This window comes from Nerophis ophidion, linkage group LG13 (genome assembly GCF_033978795.1).
Source record: "Nerophis ophidion isolate RoL-2023_Sa linkage group LG13, RoL_Noph_v1.0, whole genome shotgun sequence".
Classification (NCBI taxonomy): Eukaryota; Metazoa; Chordata; class Actinopteri; order Syngnathiformes; family Syngnathidae; genus Nerophis; species Nerophis ophidion.
In genome coordinates this window covers 60,320,275-60,330,274 of record NC_084623.1, presented here as the reverse complement: position 1 = coordinate 60,330,274, position 10,000 = coordinate 60,320,275, and the positions used below count along the sequence as shown (strand labels likewise).

The following is a 10,000-nucleotide window of genomic DNA, read 5'->3' as shown; positions in this document are numbered from 1 at the left end:
GGTGACATATGAGGACTTATGACAAAAACGTGACATATGGGGACATGCCTTTCCAATGGTCCTACAGGCCTGGGACTCAGACGGTTAGTGAACCAGAATTTTAGAAACACAGTGGTCTATTGAGATTTTTGCAACTCTTTTGTTTTTTTCTGAACCTGATTTTTATGGTACATATGAGGACTTGTCAGGTTTAGGTGACAAATGAAGACCAGAGTGTTTAAGATTTCAAGTTTATGTGACATATGATGACCATGACGTCACAGTGTGTTTAAGATTTCAAGTTTAGGTGACATATGATGACCATGACGTCACAGTGTGTTTAAGATTTCAAGTTTAGGTGACATATGATGACCATGACATCACAGAGTGTTTAAGATTTCAGGTTCATGTGACATATGATGACCATGACATCACAGAGTGTTTAAGATTTCAGGTTCATGTGACATATGATGACCATGACATCACAGAGTGTTTAAGATTTCAAGTTTATGTGACATATGATGACCATGACGTCACAGAGTGTTTAAGATTTCAGGTTCATGTGACATATGAGGCTAATGACATCAGAGACTTAACAAAACCACCTGAGTTGGTTTAGTTGATGTGTTGTCATTTAAAAAAAAAATCCCAATCCCATGCTACTGTAATCTAAAACCAAGAAGAGTTTAAAAGAAACATGGGTAAAAATGTAATTGTCGATTAAGTGTAACTGAATTGTTTTTGTGGATTTTGTCGCTAAGAATTATCTGGAATAAATACAAAACGCCTGCTGTTTATTTTGCTTTTTTAATTGCTGGTAACATAATCAAACTACCACAGAAGATGTGGGAAAACATTTTTTTCCCTTTTTTTAATATAATTCTGTTATGGATGTAGTACTTGATGGCAAGCCAATCTCTGTCCTGTAGAGCTACTAGTTCTTTATGGAGGCAGGCTTCACAATCTTTTTTACCTGGTACTTTGTTGCCAGTTACAAAATGCAACATGTGTCATTCAACTGCTTCCACTTCTTCCCCTTTGCAGCTGTCATAAAGGAGACAAAATACAATTTCTTACTGAAGGAATAAGGACTATAATACAGTGAAAAGGTGCAAAACGTAATATAATATTCTAGTAAATGATGTGGATTATTTATTTACCCCGCTTTGGAGTGGACCAAGTGGAAGAAGCTTGAGACATACCCACTTCCAGCGATTTGTCCTGCTTTCAATCTGAAAGGAAGAATTAGAAAACTGTAAAAGTAAACATTTAACATATTGTGCTTTGTGAAGCAGCGGAGTATATGTGTTGTCCGTCTATTTATGAATAATGCAGACGAGGAGTGTTGGCTGAGTTCTTAACGTTTGCTTTCAGAGCGTGCATATCACAACATACAAGATGCCGTCATGGCGACACAACCTATCCCGGGCTACCGCGCATGCTCGTCACTCCTGTTGCATGCTGGGTAGGGTAGTTCTTTTTTCCCCTGGCTCATAACATCACAATATAGTACCATGTATATGCGTTCAGTTTATCAAAGCACCAAGCAAACAGATATGGTCATAATTATTTTAAGTGCACTACGCAGAATAAACACAACATTATTAATATTGCTAGTAAGGATAATTTGATCAACAATTCCCTAAAACAGCCCACTACCTATAATATAAGTTTTTTAAACATAAGATCCCTGATAAAAAAAAATGTTTCTGCTGTTACCTCAGAAATTGCCTGTTCAGATGTTATGATTGTGGCTCAGAGATTTGTATGTAGATTATATTTATTTTCCATAACAAACAGGATAACTTAAATACCCTGGCAGTGGCAATAAGCTTAAATGTTTGTATTTACATTTTTGGAGTTGATTTTCATAAAATATGCTATTTAACTGCTACTGTTTAACAAGGACTGATTTAAATTGTGTTTGCACGACAAATGTTTAGGCGCTTTTGTTCATGTGGGAGAATATTCCAATAAAGGTGCACTACACACTACTTTTGAATTCATTATTGGGCTTTGCGTATACAATGCATTTAATCGCGATTAATAAGAGAAATAGTGCGATTAACTTCGATTAAAAATTTTAATCATTGCCCAGCCCTAATATATATACAAACCCCGTTTCCATAAAAGTTGGGAAATTGTGTTAGATGTAAATATAAACAGAATACAATGATTTGCAAATCCTTTTCAAGCCATATTCAGTTGAATATGCTACAAAGACAACATATTTGATGTTCAAACTCAAACTTTTTTTTTTTTGCAAATAATAATTAACTTTGAATTTCATGGCTGCAACACGTGCCAAAGTAGTTGAGAAAGGGCATGTTCACCACTGTGTTACATCACATTTTCTTTTAACAACACTCAATAAACGTTTGGGAACTGAGGAAACTAATTGTTGAAGCTTTGAAAGTAGAATTCTTTACCATTCTTGCTTGATGTACAGCTTAAGTTGTCGTGTTTTACGCTTCATAATGCGCTACACATTTTCGATGGGAGACATGTCTGGACTGCAGGCGGGCCAGGAAAGTACTCGCACTCTTTTACTACGAAGACACGCTGTTGTAACACGTGGCTTGGCATTGTTTTGCTGAAATAAGCAGGGGCGTCCATGATAATGTTGCTTGGATGACAACATATGTTGCTCCAAAACCTGTATGGACCATTCAGCATTAATGGTGCCTTCTCAGATGTGTAAGTTACCCATGCTTTGGGCACTAATACACCCCCATACCATCACACATGCTGGCTTTTGAACTTTGCGCCGGATGGTTATTTTCCTCTTTGTTCCGGAGAACACCACGTCCACAATTTCCATATATAATTTGAAATGTGGACTCGTCAGACCACAGAACACTTTTCCACTTTGCATCAGTCCATCTTAGATGAGCTCGGGCCCAGCGAAGCCCGCGGCGTTCCTCTGTCTTGTTGATAAATGGCATTTGCTTTGCATAGTAGAGTTTTAACTTGCATTTACAGATGTAGCGACCAACTGTAGTAACTGACAGTGGTTTTCTGAAGTATTTCTGAGCCCATGTGGTGATATCTTTTACACACTGATGTCGGTTTTTAATGCAGTACATCGCTTACGTGCAGTGATTTCTCCAGATTCTCTGAACCTTTTGATAATTTTACGGACCGTAGATGGTAAAATCCCTAAATTCTTTGCAAAAAAAATGTTTAGCAGTTTTAACATCAAATATGTTGTCTTTGTAGCATATTCAACAGAATTGGGGTTGAAAATTCTTTGCAAATCATTGTATCCTGTTTATATGTACATCTAACACAATTTCCCAACTCATATGGAAACGGGGTTTGAATGTATTTATATATACATAGCCTATTATTTGCGGACTATTTACAAGTTATGTACCAAAAACACGACCACCGAAAAAATACTTTGATCAATGAAAACAGCGCTGCAGAAACCGTCTGTAAACAAGAGGCACTGCATTTTCTGAATTGAAACACTCATTTTAAAGCTTTGACATTAACATTTTAACACACACTAATCTGGTTCAGAAAATATGAGGACCTTATATGAAACACACCTAGGTCTTTCTTGGTTCAAACAATATGAGGACATGACGAGTGCTCACATGTAGAATTTATGTTGTTGACTTGTAACATCTCCTGTTTTGCTAAACATGAGTTCCAAACTCCCTACTGACTAACATGGATGTACCCTTACGAAAATGTTGTCATATAAACTGATCTGTGAGAGATTAAAATTAATAAATGTCTTTCAAAATATAGGTTGGGTCAAATTTAGAGCAGATATAGTAAAAATAGACATGTAATAACCTGTTGGAGGGATGAAGTCGGTTTATGGCTGTCATCTGAATCTAGAGAATGTTGAGATAGAACCTCAACAGTTGGTTTCTGCAACAAAAAACAAAAATATAATGTCATAACTAATTAATTATAACATTCTCACCACTTTTTGTTGATAAAAATCTGAGCATACAATGCCAGATAAAGGGTAAAGATTATTACAGAGTTTCAGCTCTTAGACAATTCATTAAGAATGTAACACACACAAAAATCTGGTTCAGAAAATATGAGGACATGAATTGAGACACTCATTTTAAAGCTTTGACATTAACATTGTAACACACATTTTCAGGTTCAGAAAATATGAGGACCTTATATGAAACACACCTAAGTCTTTCTTGCTTCAAACAATATAAGGACATGACGAGTGCTCACATGTAGAATTTATGTTGTTGACTTGTAACATCTCCTGTTTTGCTAAACATGAGTTCTAAACTTTCTACTGACTAACATGGATGTACCCTTGCGAAAAAGTTGTCATATAAACTGATCTGTGAGAGATTAAAATAAATAAATGTCTTTCAAAATATAGGTTGGGTCAAATTTAGAGCAGATATAGTAAAAATAGACATGTAATAACCTGTTGGAGGGATGAAGTCAGTTAATGGCTCACATCTGAATCTGGAGAATGTTGAGATGGAACCTCAACAGTTGGTTTCTGCAACAAAACACAAAAATATAATGTCAGAACTAATTAATTATAACATTATCAGCACTTTTTGTTGATAAAACTCTGAGCATACAATGCCAGATAAATAGTAAAGATTATTACAGAGTTTCAGCTCTTAGACAATTAATTAAGAATATAAAACACACTAAAATCTGGTTCAGAAAATATGAGGACCTGAATTGAAACACACATTTTAAAGCTTGGACATTAACATTGTAACACACACTAATCTGGTTTAGAAAATAGGAGGACCTTATATGAAACACACCTAAGTCTTTCTTGGTTCAAACAATATAAGGACATGACGAGGGGTCACATGTAGAATGTATGTTGTTGACTTGTAACATCTCCTGTTTTGCTAAACATGAGTTCCAAACTCCTTACTGACTAACATGGATGTACCCTTACGAAAATGTTGTCATATAAACTGATCTGTGAGAGATTAAAATTAATAAATGTCTTTCAAAATATAGGTTGGGTCACATTTAGAGCAGATATAGTAAAAATAGACTTGTAATAACCTGTTGGAGGGATGAAGTCGGTTTATCGCTCACATCTGAATCTGGAGAATGTTGAGATAGAACCCCAACAGTTGGTGTCTGCAACAAAACACAAAAATATAATGTCAGAACTAATTAATTATAACATTAACAACCACTTTTGGTTGGTAATATTCTGATCATATAATTCTACATAAACAGTAAAGATTATTATAGCGTTTTAGCTCTTAGACTATTATTTAAGAATGTAACATTCACTAAAATGTGGTTCAGAAAATATGAGGACCTGGATTGAAACACTCATTTTAAAGCTTTGAATTAAACATTGTAACACACACTAATGTGGTTCAGAAAAATATGAGGACCTTATATGAAACACACTGAAGTCTTTTTTAGTTCAAACAATATGAGTACATGACAAGTGATCACATATAGAATTCATGTTGCTGACCTGTAACATCTCCTGTTTTGCTAAACATGAGTTGTAAATTCCACAGACTAACATGGATTTACGCTTAAAAAATGTTGTCATATAAACTGATCTCTGAGAGGTTAAAAGGATTAAATGTCTTTTGAAGTATAGGTTGTGTCAAGTTTTTAGCAGATATAGGGCAGCACGGTGGGTCAGGGGTTAGTGCATGTGCGTCACAAATCGAAGGTCCTGAGTAGTCCTGAGTTAAATCCTGGGCTCGTGATCTTTCTGTGTGGAGTTTGCATGTTCTCCCCGTGACTGCGTGGGTTCCCTCCGGGTACTCCGGCTTCATCTTACCTCCAAAGACATGCACCTGGGGATAGGTTGATTGGCAACACTAAATTGGCCCTAGTGTGTGAATGTGAGTGTAAATGTTGTCTATTTGTGTTGGCCGTGTAATGAGGTGGCGACTTGTCCAGGGTGCACTCCGCCTTCCGCCCGAATGCAGCTCAGATAGGCTCAAGCACACCCGCCAACCCAAAAAAGGGACAGGTAGTAGAAAATGGATGGATGGATGGATAGTAAAATAGTCAAGAAATAACCTGTTGGAGGGATGAAGTCGGTTTATCGCTCACATGAATCTGGAGAATGTTGAGATAGAACATCAACAGTTGGTGTCTGCAACAAAACACATAAAAATAATGTTAGAACTTATTAATTATAACATTATCAGCACTTTTTGTTGTTAACATTATGAGCATATAATGCCAGATAAATAGTAAAGATATTTATAGAGGGTTTCTGTCTCTTGTCCCGCTCATGTCTTGAGATGAACTTCCCTCGGTACTTGACCACAAAAGAACTTTTTTAAATTGATGCAAGAGCAAATACACCATATCCTGATAAAACAGTTTATCAATTAACAATGTTTGGAGAATCTATTTTAAAAAAGGAATAATTATAGTCGTTACTTGACTAAAAATTCAATTACAAACAGAATTACTCTTTCATAAATGTAAATAATTATTAAATTAAGTACAAACCCCGTTTCCATATGAGTTGGGAAATTGTGTTAGATGTAAATATAAACAGAATACAATGATTTGCAAATCCTTTTCAAGCCATATTCAGTTGAATATGCTACAAAGACAACATATTTGATGTTCAAACTGATAAACATTTTTTTGGTGCAAATAATCATTATCTTTAGAATTTGATGCCAGCAACACGCAACAAACAAGTTGGGAAAGGTGGCAATAAATACTGATAAAGTTAAGAAACGCTCATCAAACACTTATTTGGGACATCCCACAGGTGTGAAGGCTAATTTGGAACAGGTGGGTGCCATGATTGGGTATAAAAACAGCTTCCCAAAAAATGCTCAGTCTTTCACAGGAGAGGATGGGGCGAGGTACACCCCTTTGTCCACAGCTGCGTGAGCAAATAGTCAAACAGTTTAAGAAAAACGTTTCTCAAAGTGCAATTGCAAGAAATTTAGGGATTTCAACATCTACGCTCCATGATATCATCAAAAGGTTCAGAGAATCCGGAGAAATAACTCCACGTAAGCGGCATGTCTGGAAACTAACATTGAATAACCGTGACCTTCCATCCCTCAGACGGCACTGTATCAAAAACCGACATCAATCTCTAAAGGATATCACCACATGAGTTCAGGAACACTTCATAAAACCACTGTCACTAAATACAGTTTGTTGCTATATCTGTAAGTGCAAGTTAAAGCTCTATTATGCAAAGCGAAAGCCAATTATCAACATCCAGAAACGCCGCCGGCTTCTCTGGGCCCGAGATCATCTAAGATGGGCTGTTGCAAAGTGGAAAGGCGTTCTGTGGTCTAACGAGCCCACATTTCAAATTATTTTTGGAAATATTGGACACCGTTTCATCCGGACCAAAGGGGAAGCGAACCATCCAGACTGTTATCGACGCAAAGTTCAAAAGCCAGCATCTGTGATGGTATGGGGGTGCATTAGTGCCCAAGGCATGGGTAACTTACACATCTGTAAGTTACCCATCTGTTTGGAACAACATTTGCTGCCATTTAAGTGCCGACTTTTTCATGTACGCCCCTACTTATTTCAGCAAGACAATGCCAAGCCACATTCAGCACGTGTTCAGCTTCATAAAAAAAGAGTGCAGGTACTTTCCTGGCCGGCCTGCAGTCCTATCAAAAATGTGTGGTGCATTATGAAGCGTAAAATACGACAGAGGAGACCCCGGACTGTTGAACGACTGAAGCTCTACATAAAACAAGAATGGGAAAGAATTCCACCTTCCAAGCTTCAACAATTAGTTTCCTCAGTTCCCAAACGGTTATTGAGTGTTGTTGAAAGAAAAGGTGATGTAACACAGTGGTGAACATGCCCTTTCCCAACTACTTTGGCACGTATTGCAGCCATGAAATTCTAAGTTAATTATTATTTGTAAAAAAAAATATTCCGTTTGGATTTACATCTAACACAATTTCCCAGCTCATATGGAAACGGGGTTTGTAATTAATGTGTTACTTGAAAAAGAAAAGTTTTAAATATCTAGCATATGCAGTTGAAAAACATTTCATGAGAGCAGAGTGTGTGTGTGCCTTTAAAAAGCTGTGCCTTTTGCCAAGTGACGTGGGACTTCAGCGCCCAGACATAGCAGAATAGTTCAGCTGTATTTTTTAGCTTAGCAGTGGCAGTTAAGATAGTTCTGTTGAATGTTTTTGTTTGCGTGTGGATGAGGCCTCTTTCTATTTGATATCGTGTTCGTAATTACTTCCGGGGGTTGCTTTCATTAGTAAAAAGATATTACCTGCACTAAACCTTTTGTGCTTCTAACGCTGTCTTGTTGACATACAATCACATCAAAAGTAGCATGCCAGATTACATAAAACGCATCGTAACAGCGTTGTAGCGTACATAAAAGTTATTAAATTACTCGTTACCGGTAAAAGTAACAGCATTAGTAACATCGTTTTCATATACCGCTGTTATACCATCCATCCATCCATCCATCATGTTCCGCTTTTCCGAGGTGGGGTCGCGGTGGCAGCAGCTTAAGCAGGGAAGCCCAGACTTCCCTCTCCCCAGCCACTTCGTCTAGCTCTTCCCGGGGGATCCCGAGGCGTTCCCAGGCCAGCCGGGAGACATAATCATCCCAACGTGTCCTGGGTCTTCCCCGTGGCCTCCTACCGGTTGGACGTGCCCTAAACACCTCCCTAGGGAGGCGTCCGGGTGGCATCCTGACCAGATGCCCGAACCACCTCATCTGGCTCCTCTCGATGTGGAGGAGCAGCGGCTTTACTTTGAGTTCCTCCCGGATGGCAGAGCTTCTCACCCTATCTCTAAGGGAGAGACCCAAACTCATTTGGGCCGCTTGTACCCGTGATCTTATCCTTTCGGTCATGACCCAAAGCTCATGACCATAGGTGAGGATGGGAACGTAGATCGACCGGTAAATTGAGAGCTTTGCCTTCCGGCTCAGCTCCTTCTTCACCACAACGGATCGATACAACGTCCGCATTACCGAAGACGCCACACCGATCCGCCTGTCGATCTCACCATCCACTCTTCCCCCACTCGTGAACAAGACTCCGAGGGGCCATAGAGGTCGGGTGCATTGTGAGCTGGGCGGCAGCCGAAGGCAGGGCACTTGGCGGTCCGATCCTCGGCTACAGAAGCTAGCTCTTGGGACGTGGAACGCTGTTATTCCAAACACTTCTAATTAAAGCCATATAATACAACCTCTATTAGACAGTAAGGAAATGATCCAAATGAGATGTTGATACAGTTACCATTGATATGATACATAACAAGACATACCTTTCCAATCATTGATCCACTGGGCCTTAAAACAAGACTTGTCACATCCAGATCACATAAACTCGGTGGCTTCAGCCTCAGGATTACGTCTCGCTCTTCTTTTGGGCACGATGTCTATATCATGTGTTGATGCGCCTAACAAATCCACACATAAAAATGAAAAAAGTCAGTGACACAGAAATAAAACAAAGAACTAAACCCTTCAAAAACTGTTAAATTTAGGCTCAATGCAGACATGAAGCTTCTCAAACAAAGAACTAATGTAACAATATCAGTAACATGCCAACTCCACAGTGCTTATCAGCTTGAAATATTTGTATTTGAGAAAAAGTATAAACAATTTGAAGAACTCTAGTCTGTCTTGTTTAAAATTAAGAAAAGGTTTACTAGCATAGTGATCAAGGGTGATGGGTCAAATGCAGAGAATAATTTCACCACACCTAGTGTGTGTGTGACAATCACTGCTACTTATAATCTTCCATGCAACTTTAAAAAAAAAAAATGTAAATGCCTTGGCCTTGGCCCAGAACTGAAATGCTTAATTTAACCTCATAAAATCAAATCTGATTGCAATTAATAAAAACAAACATTTAACTGTTGTTTATAATGAATTATTTTCCTATGTTAAAAAACATTGGTCTATTTAATTACGTTAAACTCCATTTTATGCTCACCTGATTCAACCATGCTGTCGAAGACTGTCAAAGATGGTTTGTGGCCAAGATAGATGTCCCCCTCTGGTGCTGCAGGTCCCGGAAGTGATGTTCACTGAGCGCTCTGT

General features: G+C 38.2%; 1 protein-coding gene and 1 long non-coding RNA gene across 3 annotated transcripts in view; both read right to left on the bottom strand.

Moving 5' to 3' along the window:
* The window catches only part of bcas3 (BCAS3 microtubule associated cell migration factor), a 262,841-nt gene that overhangs the window by 82,676 nt on the left and 170,165 nt on the right, over positions 1-10,000 (bottom strand). The gene's annotated exons all lie outside the window — the stretch shown is intronic.
* The window catches only part of LOC133564820 (uncharacterized), a 10,276-nt gene continuing 1,127 nt past the window's right edge, over positions 852-10,000 (bottom strand). The window contains exons 1-8 of one of the 2 annotated variants that reach the window (XR_009809350.1): positions 9,894-10,000; positions 9,220-9,354; positions 6,001-6,076; positions 5,008-5,085; positions 4,397-4,474; positions 3,787-3,864; positions 1,140-1,211; positions 852-1,023 (exon numbers count right to left, since the gene is read on the bottom strand). The exon at positions 9,894-10,000 is cut by the window's right edge and continues 1,127 nt beyond it. This is a non-coding gene — a long non-coding RNA (uncharacterized LOC133564820). Of the gene's footprint in view, positions 1,024-1,139; positions 1,212-3,786; positions 3,865-4,396; positions 4,475-5,007; positions 5,086-6,000; positions 6,077-9,219 lie in introns of both variants that reach the window. The other variant, XR_009809349.1, reaches the window with a different exon arrangement.